We start from the raw sequence: 24126 nt of genomic DNA, 5'->3' as shown, positions 1-24126 counted from the left end.
CCAGATCGTTTATATAAATCACAAACAGCAGAGATCCCAATACAGAGCCCTGCGGAACACCACTAGTCACAGGCCTCCAGCCGGAAAAAGACCCTTCCACTACCACCCTCTGTCTTCTGTGACCAAGCCAGTTCTCCACCCATCCAGCCACCTCCCCCTTTATCCCATGAGATTCAACCTTTTTCACCAGCCTACCATGAGGGACTTTGTCAAACACTTTACTAAAGTCCATATAGACGACATGCACGGCCCTTCCCTCGTCAACCATTCTGGTCACTTCTTCAAAAAACTCCACCAGGGTAGTGAGGCATGACCTCCCTCTCACAAAACCATGCTGACTATCGTTAATGAGTTTATTCCTTTCTAAATGCGCATACATCCTATCTCTAAGAATCTTCTCCAACAACTTCCCCACCACGGACGTCAAGCTCACCGGCCTATAATTTCCCGGGTTATCCTTCCTACCCTTCTTAAATAACGGGACCACATTAGGTATCCTCCAATCCTCTGGGACCTCACCTGCGTCCAGTGACGAGACAAAGATTTGCGTCAGAGGCCCAGCGATTTCATCTCTCGTCTCCCTGAGCAGCCTTGGATAGATTCCATCAGGCCCTGGGGATTTGTCAGTCTTTATATTCTTTAACAAACCTAGCACTTCCTCCCTTGTAATGGAGATTTTCTCCAACGGTTCAACACTCCCCCCCGAGACACTCCCAGTCAACACATCACTCTCCTTTGTGAATACCGACGCAAAGTATTCATTTAGGATCTCCCCTACTTCTTTGGGCTCCAAGCATAATTCCCCACTTTTGTCCCTGAGAGGTCCGATTTTTTCCCTGACAACCCTTTTGTTCCTAACGTATGAATAAAATGCCTTGGGATTCTCCTTAATCCTGTCTGCCAAGGACATTTCGTGACCCCTTTTTGCCCTTCTAATTCCCCGTTTGAGTTCTTTCCTACTTCCTTTGTACTCCTCCAGAGCTCCCTCTGTTTTTAGCTGCCTGGACCTAACATACGCCTCTCTTTTCTTTTTGACCAGTCCCTCAATTTCCCTGGTTATCCACAGTTCTCGAATCCTACCCTTCCTGTCCTTTTTTACAGGCACATGCCTGTCCTGCAGCCCTAACAACTGTTCCTTAAAAGACTCCCACCTGCCAGATGTGGATTTACCCTCAAACAGCCTCTCCCAATCAAGAGCTGCCAATTTTTGCCTAATCCCACTAAAGTTAGCCTTCCCCCAATCCAACACCTTACCCTTGGGACACCACTCATCCTTTTCCATCACTATCCTAAAGCTAACAGAATTGTGGTCACTATTTGCTACATGTTCCCCTACCGAAGCTTTGAAGACCTGACTGGGCTCATTCCCCAGTACTAGGTCCAGTATAGCCCCCTCTCTAGTCGGGCTATCAACATATTGTTCCAAAGAACCCTCCTGTACGCATTTTACAAATTCCTCCCCATTCAGAGTCCCAGCTCTCAGCGATTTCCAGTCTATACCAGGGAAATTGAAGTCTCCCACGACAACAACCCTATTTTTCCTGCACCTATCCAGTATCTCCTGACATATCCGTTCTTCCACTTCCTTTGGGCTGTTGGGGGGCCTGTAGTATACCCCCAACATAGTGACTGCAGTCTTCCTGTTTCTAAGCTCCACCTTCCTGTTTCTAAGCTCCACCTGTCACCTTCATTGCCACTGACCCTGTATCACCATGAGAGTTGAAAATAAATAAACTAACAATCTAATACAGCTCTCTTACACACTTGATAATGAAAAAACTCCCCTTTGTGAAACTCATTCAAAAATGTTACATTTCCTCAAGCTTTTAATCTTTTATAAAAACAAGCAAACCTCTATTCAAATCCCACATCCAAGACAACTAATTCTTCAATAGATTGTTTAAACTTTTGAAAGCATGCTGAACTCAGAACACCCTGCTAATAGAATTGTAGCTTTAGAAACTCAGCCAAGCATTTGTAATGACATAATAACATCACTTGAGGAAATGTCAACAAAGAGCTCTACTTAAACTACATGAACAGGTGCTAAAGTTTTTTTCTGATCTGCACTAGATGTTCTGTCAATCAAAGCAGTCCAGCAGGGGGATTTGTAATACTCAGGCATAGGCAGCCTGTGTTTTTTTTAATTGAAAGGGTGGAGAATTTAAAGAACTTCAGATCATGACAGTATTACAGGCCTTATCCATGCTTCAAGGACATTTATGTTGATTCCATCTATTTGTGACAGCAGGTTAAAGCCTATGTGACAACCAAAATCGTGACTGTTTGAACTCAGTACTAAGGGCAAATACAAAGACATAAAATGCTGGAGAAACTCAGCAGATCTGACAGCATCTGTGGAGAGAGAACAGAGCCAGTGGTTTGAGTCAGGATGACCCTTCGTCCATTCTCTCCCAGCTTTCCCTTCTGTGTGAATCATTCCACTTACATCCCATTCTTTTCTTTGCTCTTCCATCCCCAATCATTTATTTTGACCAGGAATTCAATGTGGGGGCACATTCATGGAGGAACTATGTGGTAAGGTCGGGAAACCCAAAAATACTGGTTTCCCAAGTCTCCTGCAGTTATTCGCTATGGGGTTATTTGACTTTTTTCCTGTAGATTTCCCTCCCCCAGCCTGATTGATCGACTGGAGACCTGTCAGAGGCTAATCCTGCTGCATAAGGCCACAGAAATGCTAGCCAGGGAGCAGCTGGATCTACTTGAGAGGGTGGGAAAGATGGGGCCGATGGGGAGAAGTTCTGATTCTGAGAGGGTCCCATTGTGGTTGGGAATGGGTGGGGATATGGTGGATGGGTGGGTGCAGAGGTGCAGGAGCAGATGTTAACCATGGAGCAGATCATAGTCTGAGAGGGCCGATGATGGCGGTCATTGATAGGGTGTCTGATGATAGTCAAGGCGGAGGGGTCTTCTTGTGGTCAGGACAACCTGATCATATGGGGGCAGCAGACAGACCATAGGGTGTGAAGTTTATTGGATATCCTTTTGGACCTGGAGCAAATACTCCTTCTCCACTTGGCCCACAAGCTGTGCTATAAAAAGGCTTCATGCTTTGCTACTCTAAGGTTGTGTCTGCAGTTGATTGCCTTGCTGACTGGATTATAAATCACCAAGAACATGTTTTCTATTACTTGGAAATTGTATTGAACCATATGGTGTCGGATCGTCACACCTCCTTTCAGATTTCACATTCCCCGTGGCCCGGGAAACATGATCAAGACAAGTTAAAATAAATTGACCGTCAGAATCATAGAATCCCTGCAGTGCAGAAGGAGACCATTCGGCCCATCGAGTCTGCACTGATCACAATACCACCCGTATCCGCGTAGTCCCACGCATTTACCCTGCTCGTCCCCCTAACACTAAGGGGCAATTTAACACGGCCAATCAACCTAACCCCCGCACATCTTTTGGACTGTGGGAGGAAACCGGAGCACCCGGAAGAAACCCACGCAGACGCGGGGAAAACATGCAAACTCCACACAGACAATGACCCAAGCTGGGAATCGAACTCAGGTCCCTGCTAACCACTGTGCCACCCTGCCGCCCAGTTGAAAGACGTTGTGCAGCCTCCTTCTAAAATTTAAATGTCTGGCTCACCATTTAGTGGGCAGATTGGTTCACCTCTCCCTCAATCCGTCAATGTTAAACCAAAGGTGGGCGCATTCAAGATGGAGTAAGATCCTGTTGCAGAGTTTTGAAATTTAACCTCTGACGTGACCTGACCCAACCCCCAACCAAGCCATATCTAGGAGTTACATTTCAGCCCTTTGTGTCACGAGTGGAGTTGCTGCTCTGCCATAGAAAAACATTGCTGCTTTCAGAAAGATATTTTATATTCATTGACGGGATATGGGCATCGCGGACTGTGCCAATGTTTATTGCTCATCCCTAACTGCCCTTCATTTCACAGCATTTCAGAGTCAACCACATTGTTGTGGGACTGGAGTCACATGTAGGTCAGACCGAGTAAGTTTAAGTTTATTCGTTAGTGTCACAAGTAGGCTTACATTAACACTGCAATGAAGTTACTGTGAAAATCCCCTAGTCGCCACACTCCAGCACCTGTTCGAATACACTGAGGGAGAATTTAGCATGGCCAATGCACCTAACCAGCACGCCTTTGGACTGTGGGAGGAAATCGGAGCACCCAGAGGAAACTCACGCACACACGGGGAGAATGTGCAAACACCACACAGACAGTGACCCAAGCCGGGAATTGAACCTGGGTCCCTGGCGCTGTGAGGCAACAGTGCTAACCACTGTGCCACCATGCCAGTCAGCAGCTTTCCTTCCCTAAAGGACATTAGTGAACCAGATGAGTTTTTATGACAATCAACAATGGTTTCACAGTCATCGTTAGACTTTCAATTCAAGAATTTTATTCAATTGAAATTTCACCATTTGCAGTGGTGGGATTTGAACCAAGGACCATAAGACCATAAACATAGGAGCAGAATTAGGCCACTCAGCCCATCGAGTCTGCTCCGCCATTCAATCATGACTGAAATTTTTCTCATCCCCATTCTCCTGCCTTTTCCCCATAACCCCTGACCCCCTTATTAATCAAGAACCTATCTATCTCTGTCTTAATGGCTCTCAATGACCTGGCCTCCACAGCCTTCTATGGCAAAGAGTTCCACAGATTCACCACTCCCTGGCTGAAGAATTTCTTCCTCATCTCTGTTTTAAAGGATTGTCCCTTTAGCCTGAGGTTTTGCCCTCTGGTTCTAGTTTTTCCTACTAGTGGAAACATCCTCTCCATGTCCACTCTATCCAGGCCTCGCAGTATCCTGTAAGTTTCAATAAGATCCCCCCTCATCCTCCTAAACTCCAACGAGTACAGTCCCAGAGTCCTCAACCGTTCCTCATATGACAAGCTCTTCATTCCAGGGATCATTCTTGTGAACCTCCTCTGGAATCTTTCCAAGGCCAGCACATCTTTCCTTAGATACCTCAGATTTTGCCCTGGATCTCTGGATTACAATGCAGTGACAATACTACTATGCCATCACCTCTCTATAAAGAGATTCTTCTGTGATTTTCTGGGTCTGATTTTAATATACTTTGTCTCACTGTCGCTGATTAATACAAGTGTGAACATCATAACAAAGTCAAGGCTGGACGTTCCTGAGAGACAATGATAAGAATGTGTCACTGACAGAGATCCAATGAATATCACAAGGTTCCATGCTTTGCTACTCTGAGGCTGTGTCCACAGCTGACTGCCTGGCTGACTGGATTATAAATCACCAGGAACAGTCTTTCTATTACTTGGAAGTTCTAGTGAACTATACTGGGTGCCAATGCCAAACAAGTAAATCTTTAATTTGAATGCACTTGATCATGGTGACATAGTGGTTAGCACTGCCACACAGCGCTAGGGACTGGGTTCGATTCCTGGTTTGGGTCACTGCCTGTGCAGAGTCTGCACGTTCTCCCCGTGTCTGCGTGGGTTTCCTCCCGGTGCTCCAGTTTCCTCCCACTGTCCGAAAGTTGTGCTGGTCACGTGAATTCTCCTTCTGTGTACCCGAAGAGGCGGCGGAGTGTGGCGACTAGGGGATTTTCATAGTAACTTCATTGCAGTGTTAATTGTGACAATAATAAACAAATAAAATGATTGAGAGAAGTAGATTTATTTATTTTTGACACGTTTGTCTTTTAACCATACCTGGCCTGTGAATCTCAGACCCAGTGTGGAGAAAATCCCATATGGAGCAGTGAAATGATTCACAAATCATCGAAAATTATCTGTTACATTAATTAATTTTTAAAGAAAGTCTGCACTAAAAGAAGGGAGAGATGAAGACATGAACTGTTCACAGGCCCACGTTTGACAGCTTAATTTCAGGGTGCACTAGAAGTGTTTAAAAAGGCAGATAGGAATGGTAGCTTTATAAATAGAGTACAAAAACTAAGGAATTTTGACAAATCTTGAGTAAACACAGGTTATGTTTTAGTTTGTGTACTGTGTCCAATTTCTGTGCGCCACTTCCCACTAAAGAACTTATGTGAAGGCTTATTCGACAATCATAGAATCATAGGTTGGCCACAGCACAGAAACATAGAAACCCTACAGTACAGAAAGAGGCCATTCGGCCCATCGAATCTGCACCGACCACAATCCCACCCAGGCCCTACCCCCATATCTACCCACTAATCCCTCCAACCTACGCACCTCAGGACACTCAGGGCAATTTTTAGCATGGCCAATCAACCTAACCCGCACATCTTTGGACTGGAAGGAGACCATTTGGCCAGGCGTGTGTATTGTTAGTCCTCCATTGGAACTGTTCAGCTATTCCTGCTCCTCCCACCTTCTCCCCGTGGCCCTGCAAATTTGTTTCTCTTCAGATAATTATCCAAATCCCTTTTGAAAGCCAAGATTGAATCTTGAATCTTGAATCTCAGGCAACACTTTCCAGATCTTAAACAATTCACTGCGTAAGAAAACTTCCCCTCGTTCCAGCTTTCCCTCGTGTTGCCATTGCTTCTCCTGCCAATTGCCTTTGCTTGGTGCCCTCTGGATCTTGAGCCTTCCACCAATGGGAACAGTTTCTCTGCACCTGGTCTGCCCCTCATGATTTTGAACTATATTATTAAACCCCCTCAAGAATAGAGCTAACATTTCGAGTCAGGGTGACCTTTCGACATCCTGACTCCGACAAAGGGTCATCCAGACTCAGAAGGTTGGCTCTATTCTCTCTCCACAAATACTGTCAGACCCGCTGAGGTTTTCCAGCATTTTCTGTTTTTGTTTCAGATTCCAGCATCCACAGTATTTAGCCTTCACCAGGATGCTGCCTGGGATGGAACATTTAAGTTATGAAGAGAGGTTGGATAAGCTTGGGTTGTTTTTGTTGGAACAGAGAAGACTGAGGGGCGACCTGATCGAGATGTATAAGATTATGAGGGGCATGGACAGAGTGGATAAGGAGCAGCTGTTGCCCTTAGTTGAAGGGTCAGTCACGAGGGGACATAGGTTCAAGGTGAGGGGCAGGAGGTTTAGGGAAGATGTAACAAAAAGCTTTTTTACCCAGAGGGTGATGGTGTGGAATGCGCTGCCTGGGAGGGTGATAGAGGTGGGTTGCCTCTCACATCCTTTAAAAAGTACCTGGATGAGCACTTGGCACATCATAACATTCAGGGCTATGGGCCGAGTGCTGGTAAATGGGATTAGGTGGCAGGTCAGGTGTTTCTTGAGTGTTGGTGCAGACTCGATGGGCCGAATTCCTCTTCTGCGCTGTGTGATTCTATGATTTTATGATTCTAGCATTCTCCTGACAACAGATGGCAGGCTAACCGTAAAACCAGGAAATGTTACAACTCAAAAAGGGACCATTCAGCCCATCATGTCTGCACTGGTCAAAAAAAATTTAAAAAGAAACTAGCCATTCATTTTAATCCTGCTTTCAGGAACCTGGTCTGTGGCCTTGCACGTTGCAGGAGTTCTGGTGCAGATGACTATAGTTAACAGCTAGCTATCGTTCCCTGTTTATCTCTCCCTCCTTCCTTGAACAGCAGCATTATATTTACTAATTCAGATCTGCTGGAACCATTCTAGAATCTCAGTAACTTTCGAAAACCTGAATCAGTGCATCCATTATCTCTGCAGCCAACTCTTTCAGAATGTAGGACGTACAAACATAGAATCACCGAATCTCTACAGTGCAGAAGGAGCCCATCAAGTCTGCACCGGCTCTCTAACAGAATATCTTACCCAGGCCTACATCCTACCCTATCCCATAACCCCACACGTTTATTCCATTAACCCCATTTATCTACACATCTTGAGGGCATTAAGGGGCAATTTAGCATGGCCAATGCACCCTAACCTGTACACATTTGGAGTGTGGGAGGAAACCGGAGCACCCGGAGGAAACCCACGCAGACACGGGGGTGAACATCCAAATTCCACACAGTCACCCAAGGTTGGAATTGAACCCAGGCCCCAGGCGCAAATGACAGTGCCACCCCGATGATGTAGGCCACAGATCCTGAGGATTTGTCAGATTTTAGTCCCATAGGTTTCTCCAATACTTTTACTCCATTGATATTAATTACCTTATGTTTCTCACTCTTACTCGCCCCTTGGTTAGACTCTATTTTGTGTCTTCTACTGTGAACCACACTCATAAATCTTTACGAAATACAATGCCTCTCCATACGTTCTTAACTATGGTGCCCTAAATTGGACACGCGTAACTCTGTGGTCTGAACCCATAAGTTCAGAATAGTGCCTGCAGCCTCACGGGAATTCCAATGAACTATTGATCATAGGTAGAGTCAGAGAGCATAGAAACAGGCCCTTCAGCCCAACCTGTCCATGACATCCAGTTTTTACCACTAAGCTAGTCCCAATTGCCTGCATTTGGCCCACATCCCTCTATACCCATCTTACCCATGTAACTGTCTAAATGCTTTTTAAAAGACAAAATTGTACCTGCCTCTACTACTACCTCTGGCAGTTCGTTCCAGACACTCACCATCCTCTGTGTGAAAAACTTACCCCTCTGGACCCTTTTGTATCTCTCCCCTCTCACCTTAAACCTATGCCCTCTAGTTTTAGACTCCCCTACCTTTAGGAAAAGATGTTGACCATCTAGCTGATCTGTGCCCCTCATTATTTTATAGACCTCTATAAGATCACCCCTAAGCCTCCTACGCTCCAGAGGAAAAAGTCCAGTCTATCCAGCCTCTCCTTATAACTCAATCCATCAAGTCCCGGTAGCATCCTAGTAATCTTTTCTGCACTCTTTCCAGTTAGATCGTGCCAGAAAATCAGAGCTTGGGAGAAAGATCGACTGGAATTGTTCCAGGAAGAAGGATTTCAGATACACGAAGAAACTGAAGAATCTGAGATTGTTCCCCTCACAGCAAAGCAGGTGAAGGGCTGATTTATGAGGGAGTTCAAATCATGTGGGTTTGATGGGGTAGGCCAGGAGGAACTTTTGTTTAGTGGGAGAAGAGTCAGTGACTAGAGTGTCCAGATTCAAGACAAATGGGCCAAAGGCAAAATGAGGGGAATTTTGTTCTACATTGTTCCTCAATCTGAAGGCACTTTGCTGAGTTGCAGTGAAGGATTTTGATTTGATTTGATTTATTATTGTCACATGTATTAGTACACAGTGAAAAGTATTGTTTCTTGCGCGCTATACAGACAAAGCATACCGTTCATAGAGAAGGAAAGGAGAGAGTGCAGAATGTAGCGTTACAGTCATAGCTAGGGTGTAGAGAAAGATCAACTTAATGTGAGGCAGGTCCATTCAAAAGTCTGACAGCAGCAGGGAAGAAGCTGCTCTTGAGTCGGTTGGTACGTGACCTCAGACTTTTGTATCTTTTTCCCAACAGAAGAAGGTGGAAGAGAGAATGTCCGGGGTGTGTGGGGTCCTTAATTATGCTGGCTGCTTTTCCGAGGCAGCGGTAAGTGTAGACAGCATCAGTGACAGAGATGTACCCTGCTTCTGGGCCTGTTGTAACTGAACTTGGCAGGTTTTATCTTTTATGTCACCCTGAGAAACCTTCGCGGAGCTGTACTGAGACTAGGACAAGATTTTAGAAAGGATGGACAAAGGTTTTCTCAATGGGTGAGCTTTAAGGAGGCTCTTGAAGAAGGAGAAGGACTTGGAGGGATAGAAGTGTTTAGGGAAAACATTTCCGAACACAAAAGCATAATCACCAATGTAGGGCAGTGGGGGAGGTTTGGTGGTAAGGGGTGGCAGAGATGGTTTTACAAGAGGCAGGAATCCAAGTTTTGAATGTTGGGCTAGAGGAGGTTACTGAGGTGAGGCATGGCCTTGAATGAATTATAACACAAGAATGATAACCTTAAATTCAAGGTTTTAGATGTTCAGAAGCCAATGTAAGTCAACATCAAACGGTCTGAGTCATTTGGCATCAAAGATCTAGGTGAGCTTGAGTATATCGCATATGGAGGATGGGAGGGCTTGACCAGCATTGGCATTATGTTTCTGTACTCGGTGGACTGAGGCAGGGCTGGGCAAAGGTCTAGGGAAGGGAGGAGGTGCTCTTTGTGATGGAGAGCACGGCTGAAGATTAAATAGGATGCCACGGCTCTGAGCAATCTGATTCCGTCTCAGACAACAGCCAGGGAGGAGGATGGAATCAGTAAGAAGAGTATGGAACTTGTTTTCTCAGCTGAAGATAATGGCTTCCAGGAGGAATCTGTAGTTTATCCAATGTTGGATATTGGACAGGTTGCCTGATAATTAGGGAGGTGGTGGAGGGGTTAAGCATGGTGAGGCTGAGGGAGAGAGTTCAGGATGCTGTCAGTGAACGAGATGAAGCTGACCTTGCCTTTGTCTGATTCTGCTAAGGGGCAGCGTGTAGATGAGGAAGAGGACAGGCAAGACTAGGTCCTCAAGAGACTCCAGCAGTAACTGGGCAGGAGCTGCCAGAGAAATCACTGCTCGGAATGAATAGGTAAGAATGGAATCAGAGGGTTTGAAAACAGAGCAAAGGCTTTGGAGGAGGATGGTATGATTCATGATGATAAACATTACAGGCAATTCAGAATCACAGAACTGTTACTGTGTGTGTACAGTTCTGGTCACCCTATTATATAAAGGATATTATTAAACTAGAAAGAGCACAGAAAAGATTTACTAGGATGCTACCAGGACTTGATGGTTTGAGTTATAAGGAGAGGCTGGATAGACTGGGACTTTTTTCTCTGGAGCGTAGGAGGCTTAGGGGTGAACTTATAGAGGTCTATAAAATAATGAGGGGCAGAGATCAGCTAGGTAGTCAATATCTTTTCCCAAAGGTAGGGGAGTCTAAAACTAGAGGGCATAGGTTTAAGGTGAGAGGGGAGAGATACAAAAGTGTCCAGAGGGGCAATTTATTCGCACAGAGGGTGGTGAGTGTCTGGAACAAGCTGCCAGAGGCAGTAGCGAGTACAATTTTGTCTTTTAAAAAGCATTTAGACAGTTACATGGGTAAAATTGGCATAGAGGGATATGGGCCAAACATGGGCAATTGGGACTAGTTTAGTGGTAAAATAAGGGCGACATGGATAAGTTGGGCCGAAGGGGCGGATTCCATGCTGTAAACCTCTATGACTCTATGTTACGGTGCAGAAGGTGGCCATTCAGCCCATCATCTCTGCACCCGCCCTCCAAATCAAATATTTTGATTTTGTGTCACTCCCCTGCCTTTTTCCCATAGCCCTGCACATTGTTTCTATTCAAATAATCATCTAAAGCCCTCTTGAATGCTGCGATTGAAACTGCCTCTAAGTGGAATCATGTACCAGACCTAGAATCACAGAGGATATCATTTGTCAGCATTTGGGAATATTTCAGAGTGAGGCAAGAACAGAAACCTGATTGGAAAGACAGAGTAAGGAGTCTAACAACACCAGGTTAAAGTCCAACAGCTTTATTTGGTAGCAAATGCCACGAGCTTTCGGAGCGCTGCTCCTTCGTCAGGTGAGTGGGAGATCTCTCACTCACCTAACGAAGGAGCAGCGCTCCAAAAGCTAGTGGCTTGTGCTACCAAATAAACCTGTTGGACTTTAACCTGGTGTTGTGAGACTCCTTACTGTGTTTACCCCAGTCCAACGCCGGCATCTCCACATCATGGAAAGACAGAGACATGGAGGAAAGAGTGGGACTGGATGGGCATGGATCCGGCCGCTGCGATCCAAGTCTGACTGCCAAGAGGAAAGGATAGTTAGAGACGGGCTAATTGTTTACAAGGACAGAGGAGTCAAGAGTGTTTTATTTTGAGAAGTTTAAAATTTATTTATTAGTGTCACAATTAGGCTTACATTAACGCTGCAATGAAGTTACTGTGAAAATCCCCGAGTTGCCACACTCTGGCGTCTGTTCGGGTACACTGAGGGAGAATTTAGCATGGCCAATGCACCTACCCAGCACGTCTTTCGAACCGTGGGAGGAAACCCACGCAGACACAGGGAGAACGTGCAAAGACCACACAGACAGAAACCCAAGCCGGGAATCGAACCTGGCGCTCTGAGGCAGCAGTGCTAACCATTGTGCCACTGTGCCGTCGTAGCCAGGGCTGATGGTAAGTTTTAAAAGGGAAAGGGGCAAGTACCCAAGGACAGGTAGACATCTAGCATGGGGGCTGGTAGGCAGGCCATTGGCATAGTGAGAGGAAGATGGGATTAGAAAGAGCACCTGGGTGTCCTTGGGCTGGTATGGGCAAGATGGGCCAAATGGCCTCCTTCTGTGCCTTTCCTTAGGTCCTATGATTAAAGGAGTGGAGAGTTGATCACATGGACAGGATATGAAACCCAAAATAATTAGCCCTTATTATCCATTTATTATCCTCTTAACTATGTAGAATATCACTATGCGTAATGAATACCGCTTTCAATTATAGCCTATAAAAAATATTTAGTTCAAGATAGTCTATTGGAAATGCAACCAATTGATGTTTGAATTTAATCGCTTTAATCCTGAAAAGTCTAATCAATAAATTTGAATTTGTTGAGTGATGGTATTGTGCCTATCTGTAAATCTTTCCTGTGGCATTTAACTGATAGTTATTAACTCCCACAACAGTGAAAGCCTGTAATATTCACCATCTAAAATCAGAGAACCGGTCATAGATGTCTTTCACATTTTGCTCCCACGTGATCTGGCATTCTGTGCGATCCACTCACTGATCCTGTTATCACCAGGTCTTGAGTAGGACACTAAACCTAAGGGAGTCTGAAAAGCCAGACATGTAAGAAATACAGAAAAATACCACAATTAGCAACATCTGATTCTTGAAGACTCCTCCAGTGAGATAATATACTATCTACACAGTCACCACACCCGTTAACAGTGAAATCTCCCTTTATGTGTGATTCTATCTCAATGAGATATTTCTGTGTTACATCTTCCCAATCAGAATTTTCTGCGATAGTTGAGAAGGGAATTCTTTCCCTCAAAGACGAGGAGTGAGAATAGTTGCCCTTATGCCAAGGCATTGGTCGACCTAATTGGTACTAAGGAGCCTTGGGAAAATTTAGGTCAATGGGCATCAAACTGGAAACCCTCCAGTGACTGGAGTCGAACCTGACTCAAAAGAAGAGAGGTTGTGGCACGCGGTTGGAGGTCAACCATTGTAGCCCCAGGACATCGTAGCAAATGTCCCTCGTGGGATTGCAACCATCTGTCTTTGCTCCATTGGTAACCTTCTTAATCATAAAGTCAGGAATGATACTGTTTCCCAGCCATTCTGCAGTGTTCAGCTTCAGTCACAGCTCCTGCAATAATGAAGCAACCCTTGGCAGCTTGCAAGACATGGGCAGCATGCAAGCTAGGCTGACAGGAGACTGCACATAGCTGCCAGGCAATAACTCCCTCCATGAAAGCTCAGCCATCCCTCCATTCACAGCATCATCATCACCCAAAGGCTGTGGGAGAAGCAGAGACGTTTAGGGAGGGAATTCCAGAGCTTAGGAACTAGACAGCTGAAGGCACAGCCACCAAAAGTGGAGCAAAGGAAATCAGGCACGCACAAGAGGCCAAAATTGGACGAGTGCAGAGAGGTCCGAGGATAAGGCTGGAGAAGGTTTACAGAGTTGGAACATGGGAGGTCATGGAGGAATTTCAAGGCAAAATTGATCATTTTACACATGTCATCTCCTGACTATGTCACCTGCAAGACTCAAACCTGGCATGTGAATATTCACCACTTGCCAGGAATGGTACAGTTGCAACAGCCCTCTAGAAGAGTGATGGGCAGTCCAGACTAGTGAGTGAGCCGCATGAGTGACCCTCCTTCATCTCAGTTGGCCGCAAGGTTGAAATCAGGTTTGTCCAATAACTGTGACCCCCCACGAAGAAGATTAAATAGATTTTACTATGCGCCAAATATTTCATAACGAGTTTGAAAACGCTTAATCATTCATACAGACTCGATGGACTGAATGGTCTACTTCTGCTCCTATGTCTGATGGTCTTATTAACAGAATTATCATCAACTTTGGTTAAAAACAAAAGGAATTTTTACACGTTTGGACGCAGTGGGAGCGCACGGCTCTCACAGTCAATGTTGTGAGCAATCAGCACGCACCTCATTTCACTGGCCTTTGCTTCACATGCGAATCACTTCAGTCACACCGGAATGAAAAAAAACTACTCAGACAGAAATCAGTGGAATGTGGCAGCCCTGTGCATGGACAGTAGTCAACAAAATGTCTTGTGGGCCGCACTCAGAACCCAGACACTTGCGTGTGGCCCCCGGGCTGCAAGTTGCCCACCAGCGCTCTGGAACCTTGACACCATTCAGGACAGAGTTGGCTGGTTGACTGTCACCCTTGCCATTAGACTCAATATTCACCTCCTACACTGTGGTTACACAATGTGCTAACTACAGGAGGCACTGCAAAACCTCATCAAGGTTACGCTGACAGCACCTCCCAGTCCTGTGATTGCAGCCAAAGAGAAGAACAAGGAAAACAATGCTACGGGAACACCATCACCTCCCAGTCACAAACCATGCTGACTTGGACATTTATCACCATTCCTTCATCATTTCTGGCTAAAAATCCTGGAATTCCTTATCTAACTTAATCGTGGAAGCAACATGCACTGCAAGGTTCAAAAGCAAGGTTCAGCATCACTTTCTCAAAGCAACTAGGGCTGTAAAATAAATGTGATTTTGTCAACATTACCCACATGGGAGAAAGAAATAGTGGCTGGAACTTTCCAGCTGTTCACACCGGTGGGATATTCTGGTCCTGCCGACGGCACACCCCTGCAGCAGATCTCCTAGTTACAAAGGGAAATCCCGCTGAAAGTGATGGGACCAGAGGATTCTGCTCTGGTGAGAAACATGCAGCAGATAGGTCTGAAAATACCACCCAGTATGAAACAGATTTATCAGCCTTGCGACCTTCCCGCTGCAGCCTGAATCTTTGTAGCACATTTGTCAACATTTACTTCAGTGAAATTCTCACACAGGTGGCCAGATAAGTGAATATCTAATTCATACATCAATGTAAAGATCAATACCTATTTGCAAAGGTTATGTTTGAAGCACCTCCAGACATTTGGGAATGTCTTGAAGTTGTGCAAGAAAATACCTGTGATCTTAATGGAGACAAAATCCAAATGTTAAAATAAGGTGGGAGCAGCATATGTACAGGAAATACCTAGCGCCTGAATATCAATGATGTGGAGATGCCGGTATTGGACTGGGGTAAGCACAGTAAGAAGTCTCACAACACCAGGTTAAAGTCCAACAGGTTTATTTGGTTGCACGAGCTTTCGGAGCGCTGCTCCTTCATCAGATGAGTGGAGGATTGGGTTCACAAACAGGGCATATATAGGCACTCACCCGATGAAGGAGCAGCACTCCAAAAGTTCGTCCTACCAAATAAACCTGTTGGACTTTAACCTGAATGTTTTTAAAGAAATAAAGGATTGCATTTACATGGTGCCTTTCACATCCCCAAAGCTGTCACGGTTATTGAATTACTCTTGAGTGTGGTCAGTGTTGTAATGTTGGAAATGTGGCAACCAAATTGCGCACAGGAAACTCCCACAAACATCAGTACGATGATGGCCAGATAGTGTATTAGTGACTGAGAGATAAATATCAGCCCAGGATGCCAGGGGAACTCTACTTCTCTTCTTCACCAAACCTCACATGTTCCTTTGTATCTTCTTCCTTCTCTTCCCGCAACTAAGGCTGACTTTTGTCTGTTTCCATAGCTAGTAATTCCTGGAACAGGTTGCTTGTCTGTCACCAGGGGCTTGCAGCTTGAGGGTCACCACTCCACATCAAGTGTGGCTGACCAGAGGTCTCTCCCTCTCTTACCGCCAACCATTGGCGTGTTTGGAAGGATTTTGCAGGTTGACACTCAACCAGTTTGGCCGTGTTACAAATGCACCTTCCTTGACCATCAAGTCCTGGGTGGGATTCGAACCTGGAGCTTCTGGCTAGAGGCAGGGACGCTACCCACTGCACCACAGGACTTCGTTCTTTTACATCCATTTGGATCAATGACTTACAAATCTAATGCTTATTGCAGAACCTGACAGCAATCGTACAGTAACTGACAGTTTTGGATAACGTTTGATTGTAGACGAGAAGCGAGATTCTCAAGCCTCCCAGCCCTGTGTTTCCCGCCGGCCGGAGGTGGCGTGTTGTTTGCCAGCGGCGGGATTCTCTGGTCCCACCACAGTCAACAGGAATTCCCATTGTTGTCATCCCACGCCGGTGGGAACCCACGGGCAGGGTTGCGCTGTTGGTGGGAGTGGAGAATCCCTCCGGTGTGAACGGCCAGAGAATTCCAGCCTAGATGTTTAGGTAGTCATTTTTAAGAAGGTTTCTGTTTTGAGCCAATGGAAGGAGTGGCTGTAGGTGGGAACTCTTCTTGATATCTTTACTTTGTTCCAAATGTCTTACCACGACGCAGGACCTTTAAAATTGAGCTGGAAGAAATGCACCAATTAAAGCCTTCCCTCATCAGATATTAGATTGTGAGAAATCCTTCGAGAGGGCAGACAGAGAGAGTGCTGGGTTAGCTTTCTTTGGCAATCCTTGGCACCACAAGTGCCAAAGGACAACTGAGATCTTCTTTCAGGTGAAAGACATTGTCTCCATGTCAAATGTTCACCAAACAGTGAGACCGTTCATCAAACTTACAGATTACTCTGAGTTTCATTAGACATGCGGATGTCAAATCATTAAAGTGTGTCAGTTAAATGGGCAGGAAAATACAACAAGCCTGGGTTTAACTAATCGATAACATACAAATGGACCTCAGCGTTGAGTCAGAAGTTGACGGAACAGGTCCCTAAGGAAGCTCCTCTCCTCAACTGTAATCCCCTTATCTAATATCAATATTTCAGTTCATCTGAAAGGACAGTAAAAGTTTTACCAGCTTGAAAGTCTGATGGTTTTTGACTATTATTTTGATATGAGTTCATTGTACTGCATCTTTTCATCGAATCATAGACTCCTACAGTGCAGAAGGAGGCCATTCGGCCCATCCAGCCTGCACCGACAACAATCCCACCCAGGCCCTATCCCCGTAACCCCACGTATTTATCCTGTTAATCCCTCTGACACTCAGGAGTAATTTAGCATGGCCAATAAACCTAACCCGCACAACTTTGGACTGTGGGAGGAAACCGGCGCATCCGGAGGAAACCCACACAGACAAGGGGAGAATGTGCAAACTCCACACAGACAGTGAGCCGAGGCCAGAATTGAACCCGGGACCCTGGCACTGTGAGGCACAGTAAGAAGTCTGGCAACACCAGGTTAAAGTCCAACAGGTTTTTTGGCAGCACAAGCTTTCGGAACCTCAAGCTCCTTCTACAGGTAAGTGAGGACTTGTGTTCACAAACAGGGCATATAAAGACACAAACACAATTTACAAGATAATGGTTGGAATGCGAGTCTTTACAGGTAATCAAGTCTTAAAGGTACAGACAATGTGAGTGGAGAGAGGGTTAAGCACAGGTTAAAGAGATGTGTATTGTCTCCAGCCAGGACAGTTAGTGAGATTTTGCAAGCCCAGGCAAGTCGTGGGGGTTACAGATAGTGTGACATGAACCCAAGATCCCAGTTGAGGCCGTCCTCATGTGTGCGGAACTTGGCTATCAGTTTCTGCTCAGCGATTCTGCATTGTCGTGTGTCGTGAAGGCCACCTTGGAGAACGAAGTTCCGCACACATGAGGACGGCCTCAACTGGGATCTTGGGTTCATGTCACACTATCTGTAACCTCCACAACTTGCCTGGGCTTGCAAAATCTCACTAACTGTCCTGGCTGGAGACAATACACATCTCTTTAACCTGTGCTTGGCCCTCTCTCCACTCACATTGTCTGTACCTTTAAGACTTGATTACCTGTAAAGACTCGCATTCCAACCATTATTTTGTAAATTGAGTTTGTGGCTTTATATGCCCTGTTTGTGAACACAACTCCCACTCACCTGATGAAGGAGTTTGAGGCTCCGAAAGCTAATGCTGCCAAATAAACCCGTTGGACTTTAACCTGGTGTTGTGAGACTTCTTACTGCGCTTACCCCAGTCCAATGCCGGCATCTCCACATCATGGCTGTGAGGCAGCAGTGCTAACCACTGTGCCACCGTGCTGCCCTCGACAGTATGTTTTCTAACCAGAGAATATAAGACAACCACTTTCCGAATCAAACACTGTTCCTCTGGGATTACAAGCTTTGTCACCCATGCTTTGTTCTTCACCTTGTTTGCCTCAGTTTTCAGCAGCCAGGCAGAAGGGATCTCATCAGCACGTGGAACCGACAACTTATTAAGTGTATTGAGTATATTTTGCTTCACAACGTCCGCCACAATGCCCGCTCCATCCCCTGCCAGTCTCACCACCTCCCCAACTTCCCCACCACCCCCTCCCCTACCCCCTCCTTCTTCCTCCCTCCCTCCTCCTCCCTCTCTCCTCCTCCTCCCTCCCTCCGTTCCTCCTCCCTCCCTCCATTCCTCCTCCCTCCCCTCTCCCTCTTCCTCCCCCCCCCCCCGCCCCCCCCCCCCCCCCCCACCACCCTTATAAACCTGCACACCCACCATCATAAATGGGTCCTTTCCTGATTGGCAAGATGCAACGAATGGTGTGTCACACCTAGAGCTTCATCTTTTCAGAATGTATATAAATTACTTGGGTGAAGGGACCAAAGTTATGGTTGCAAAATTTACTAAAGACACAAGGATAGATAGGGAAGTAAATTGTGAAGCAGACGTAAGGAGGCTATAAAGGGATTATAGATAGGCAAAGTGAGTGGGCAAAGATCTGGCAAATGTAGCAAAATGTGATAAAATGTGGAATTTTCCATTTTGGCAGGAAGATTAAAAAAAGAAGCATATTATTTAAATGGTGAGAGATTACAGAGCTCTGAGGTGCAGAGGGATCAGAATGTCCTAGTTCTTGAATCGCAAAAAGCTAGTATGCAGGTACAACAATCAAGAAAGCTCGTTGAATGTTACTGTTTATTGTGAGGGGAATTGATTACAAAAGTAAGGAGGTTATGCCTCAGTTATACAGAGCATTGGTGAGACCACATCTGGAGTGCTGTCTACAGCATTGGTCTCATTATTGAAGGAAATAAGTAAATGTGTTAGAAGCAATTCAGAGAGATTTACTGGACGAACGCCATATAGGTGGATTATCTTATGAGGAAATGTTGGACAGATTAGGCTTGTATCTGCTGGAGTTTAGAAGTGTAAGAGGTGACTTGCTCGAAACATTTAAGATCCTGAGGGGTATTGGAGGGTGGATGTGGAGAGGATGTTTCCTCTTGTGGGAGAATCTAGAACTAGGAATCACTGTTTAAAAATAAGGGGTTGCTCATTTAAGACAGGAATGAGGTGAATTATTTTTCTCGCAAAGGGTCATGAATCTTTGGAATTATATTCCTTAAAAAGCAGTGGAAGCAGAGTGTTTGAATTTTTGAAGGCCGAGCTAGATAGATTCTTACACATCTATGGACAATAAGGGGCAATTTAGCATGGCTAATCTCACCTAACCAGCATGTCTTTGCTCACTAAGGGGCAATTTGGCATGGCCAATGCACCTAACTCGCACGTCTTTCAAACTGTGAGAGAAAACCGGAGCACCCGGAAGAAACCCACGCAGACACTGGGAGAACGTGCAAACTCCACACAGACAGTCACCCAAGGTTGGATTCAAACCCGGGTGCCTGGCGTTGTGAGGAAGCAGTGCTAACCATTGTGCCGCCGTGCTGCCCATAATAAGTAAGAGGGTGAAAGATTATCTGGGATACGCAGGAGTGTGGGGTTGAGGTTACAAACAGATCAGCCATGAAGGAGTGACCTACTCCTGCTCCTAATTTTTATGCTTATATGTTTGGCAGCACGGTGGCACAGTGGTTAGCACTGCTGCCTCACAGCTCCAGGGACCCGGGTTCAATTCCCGGCTCGGGTCACTGTCTGTGTGGAGTTTGTATGTTCTCCTTGTGTCTGCATGGGTTTCCTCCAGATGCTCCGATTTCCTCCCAGTCCAAGATGTGTAGGTTAGATGGATTAGCTAAATTGCCCCTTAATGCCCCAAGATGTGCAGGTTAGATGGATTAGCAATGGGAAATGTGTGGGGTTGTGGGGATAGGATCGGGGAAAGGCCTGAGTAAGATACTCAGAGTCGGTGCAGACTTGATGGGCAGAATGGCCTCTTCTGTACTGTAGGGATTCTACGATTACATATTTAGAATCATAGAATCATAGAAACCCTACAGTGCAGAAGGAGGCCATTCGGCCCATCGAGTCTGCACCGACCACAATCCCACCCAGGCCCTACCCCCACATATTTTACCCGCTAATCCCTCTAACCTACGCATCTCAGGACTCTAAGGGGCAATTTTTAACCTGGCCAATCAACCTAACCTGCACATCTTTGGACTGTGGGAGGTTGTATCACTATCCATAGCGCTGGACAACAACATGCATATAATAGCGTACGTTACTGTGGCAACTCGGACTCCTTTTGGGGACTGGTTGGCTCAGCTGGCTGGATGATCCGTGTGGATCAGATTGGTGCCAATAGCATGGGTTTGATGCCCGTTTTAACTGAGGGTAGATTCGGAACTTGCTTCTTTGCTCTACTCATGGTGACCATCGTGATGCAATAGATCGGACCCGGGCAGAGATGATGAAGAAGATAAAACCCTGTAACTAAATTTCTGATATATATAAAAACCAGTGCCATCCCCACATAGCTCTGAGAATAGCTCTTGGGGTGGCACAGTGGTTAGCAGTGCTGCCTCACAGCGCCAGGGTTCGATTCCCGGCTTGGATCATTGTCTGTCTGTGTGGAGTTTGCACGTTCTCCCCGTGTCTGTGTGGGTTTCCTCCGAGTGCTCCGGTTCCCTCCCATAGTCCAAAGATGTTCAGGTAGGGTGAATTGGCCATGCTAAATTGCCCCTTAGTGTCCCAAAATGTGTAGATTAGCAAGTTAAATACGTGGGATTACGGGAATATGGCAGACTCGATGGGCTGAATGGCCTTTTTCTGCACTGTAGGGATTCTATGATTCCATGAAAATCAAACATATCTAATATATACATCAAAGAGCAGCTCATTCATCAAACACGTTCCATATTCATGATGGTTGAAGCATCCTGACTGAACACTTTGTACTGTACGGTAGTCAGACAATCCCCTGTGAGAGGCCTGGGAAATGCTCATGTCTGGTCTTGGCAAGCGAAGCTGTGTGAATTCTGGCAAGGCAGTGTGGATTCAGAAGATTGCTGCTTACAGACATTAACTCTGTGTGGAAGGTGGGATGGATAACAGATAGTTTACTAACATGGAACTGAGTGAAAGACTTGCACTTGTTCAGACTTTGTTTTTAAATTTTAAGAATAGATCATGGCCATTGAAGCTATTGGAATTCAGCATTCACTCTTATTATTTGAAATTGGAAGGACCTTCCCCCCACTCTCTTAGACATGCTACCACCCTCACCAGACCCTGGGCGGCACGGTGGCACAGTGGTTAGCAATGCTGCCTCACAGTGCCAGGAATCCAGGTTTGATTCCTGGCTTGGGTCACTGTGTGGGGTCGGCACGTCCTCCCCGTGTCTGCATGGGCTTCCTCCAGTTTCCTCTCACAGCCCAAAGATGTGCAAGTTAGGGTGCATTGGCCATGCTAATTGCCCCTTAGTGTCAGGGAGATTAGCAGGATAAATATGTAGGGTTTGGGGATAGGGCCTGGGTGGGATTGATATTGGTGCAGGCTCAATGTGCTGAATGGCCTCCTTCTGCACTGCAGGGATTCTATGATTGTATTGTTCTATGAAAAATGACAAGAGATGGTGGGGAGTGGGTCAGGGGAGAGGCTCTTTTTCAGAGAGTTGAATAGACAGCAGAGCAGAGAACAGTGTCAGCCAGCATGGAGGCAGAGCTGGGGTGGGAGTTAATCAGAGACTTTGTAAAATGATAAGTTTAAAGACAGGAGTTGGAAAGAGCATGGCGGGGAAAGGTTCCAGGAAGTAAATGCCACATGGACAATCTGTACAATGCGTCATTTTAAATGAGTAAAGATGTGTAAATCTATAGTCAAACAGTTAAAAGAGATTGTGTACATGTATTCCATTGCACGTTGTTCTGTGATGGAACTCTGATAATGATGAAGTCTGCTCAATATTAGAGAAGAGTAACTTTGAACACGAGAGTGAGTATTTAAACCTGCTCACAGTAAACAACATGCGGAAGTTAATGCAGATTAAACTGGCAAGAAATATTAATTCAGGAATCAGTAGGGGAAAAGTATTGAGAGTTCTGCAAAACCCTGACAAGAGCTCAGACTTCCTTCCCTGCCCTCCCTTCTCATCAGGGCTAATGTAGAAAATACTCACAAATTCACCCGCCAAATTGTTTCACTGTATCCCTGTGTGGAATTCTAGTGGGCTGGGGGGCTGGACCATGTAAAGGTCCATTGAAGTCGGGCAGGAATCTCCGGTTTTCAGGCGAGTGCAGCCGGAGAATCCCACCCTATGTCTTTAATTAAATTAACAGCACTGCATATAATATTGCTAATGCTGCCACACACACACAGGTTCACATTGCACAGTGTTGAGGCTGTTTAACCAGCTACGTTTTCCATTGGGAACCTAAGTGTGGTGGGAACTCACAGCAGCGTTTTGGATACACAGCTGAGCACTGCAGCTATTTTCCACCCTTTGGAGGTGTTGTTTGATCAATTATGCAGCCTTGGATCAGGAACAATGACCTCTTCCTGTCACGTCCTGCTATGTGTTCCCATAGTGGGAGGCCATCTTCTCCCCAGCTTGCTGTGTTTAGCAAGCTGCTCAGGAAGTGCCTGTTCAAAGTGGGACTAGCTGGGGCAGCTTCACCTGACATTGGGGTTAGGCCGTCCTGTAGATGTCCATGAAAGCTGCCTGAAAGAGATCTGATCCAGGCCTATCGACAAACCTGTGGACACCTGGCTGCAGTTCATGCTACGCAGGCTTTGATTCTTTACATCAGACAGGCTGCAGCCAAACCAGAAGGTCTTAACAGACCCCTGGGGGCTGCCACTGATAGGGGAAGGTTCGAAATCTCTGACTGTGATCCTCTGCCGGCTCTCAATAACCTTTCATCCCATTGTTTATCAAGAATCTATCGATCTCTGCCTTTAAAATGTTCAAAGATTCTGCTGCCACTGCCTTTTGGGGAAGAGAGTTCCAAAGACTCACCACCTTCGCTCAGAATAATTCTCCTTTCTCCATCTTAAATGGGCAACTCCTTATTTTTAAACAGTGACCCCGAGTTCTAGGTTCTCCCACAAGTGGAAACATCCTCTCCATGTTATAATGTAACAAATGGTAACATGCTGTGAGGGTCAGCTGGCCCAGTAGACAATCTAACCAAAGGCAAAATAATGTGGTGGTCAGCTGACCTGGTATAACGAAAAAGCAGGTGGGGATTGTGGGGAGTTTTTGTGGCCCAGTGGTGGTGTAATGAAGTTTCTTTATTAAACTTTTTCTTTGATTTACTTTGTGAAGTTGATTCTTTTATTGCTTGCTGCTGAAGTATCCTTACTGCCGGATGAACACCCCACATCCATCCATCCGGTCAATACCCCTCAGATGCTTAAAGAATCAACTGGCTCACAAATCCGCAGCGCACCCAGATTGCAGGTTTAGTGGTACTCTCATCATGAGGGCAGTAGGTGATTTTGTCATGATGCAGTTTGAGGCTGCACTTGGATCATATCCCGAGTACTATCGAAATGCTGGGCCTCAGAGTTTTTAGAAAGTATTTTAAAGCACTTTGGGTGTACTTATACCACATGGACTCCAGTGGTTCAAGATGGCAGCTCACCATCACCTTCCCAAGGCCAATTAGAAGAAGAGTCGTAGAAACCTTACAGTACAGAAAGAGGCCATTCGGCCCATCGAGTCTGCTCCGACCACAATCCCACCCAGGCCCTACCCCCATATATTTTACCCACTAATTCCTCTAACCTACACATCTCAGGACACTAAGGAGCAATTTAAGCATGGCCAATCAACCTAACCCGCACATCTTTGGACTGTGGGAGGAAACCAGAGCACCCGGAGGAAACCCACGCAAACAGGAGGAGAATGTGCAAACTCCACACAGACAGTGACCCAAGCC

The sequence above is a fragment of the Mustelus asterias genome, chromosome 11 (assembly GCF_964213995.1).
Source record: "Mustelus asterias chromosome 11, sMusAst1.hap1.1, whole genome shotgun sequence".
In the NCBI taxonomy this organism is placed as follows: domain Eukaryota; kingdom Metazoa; phylum Chordata; class Chondrichthyes; order Carcharhiniformes; family Triakidae; genus Mustelus; species Mustelus asterias.
This window is presented reverse-complemented; position numbering follows the sequence as displayed.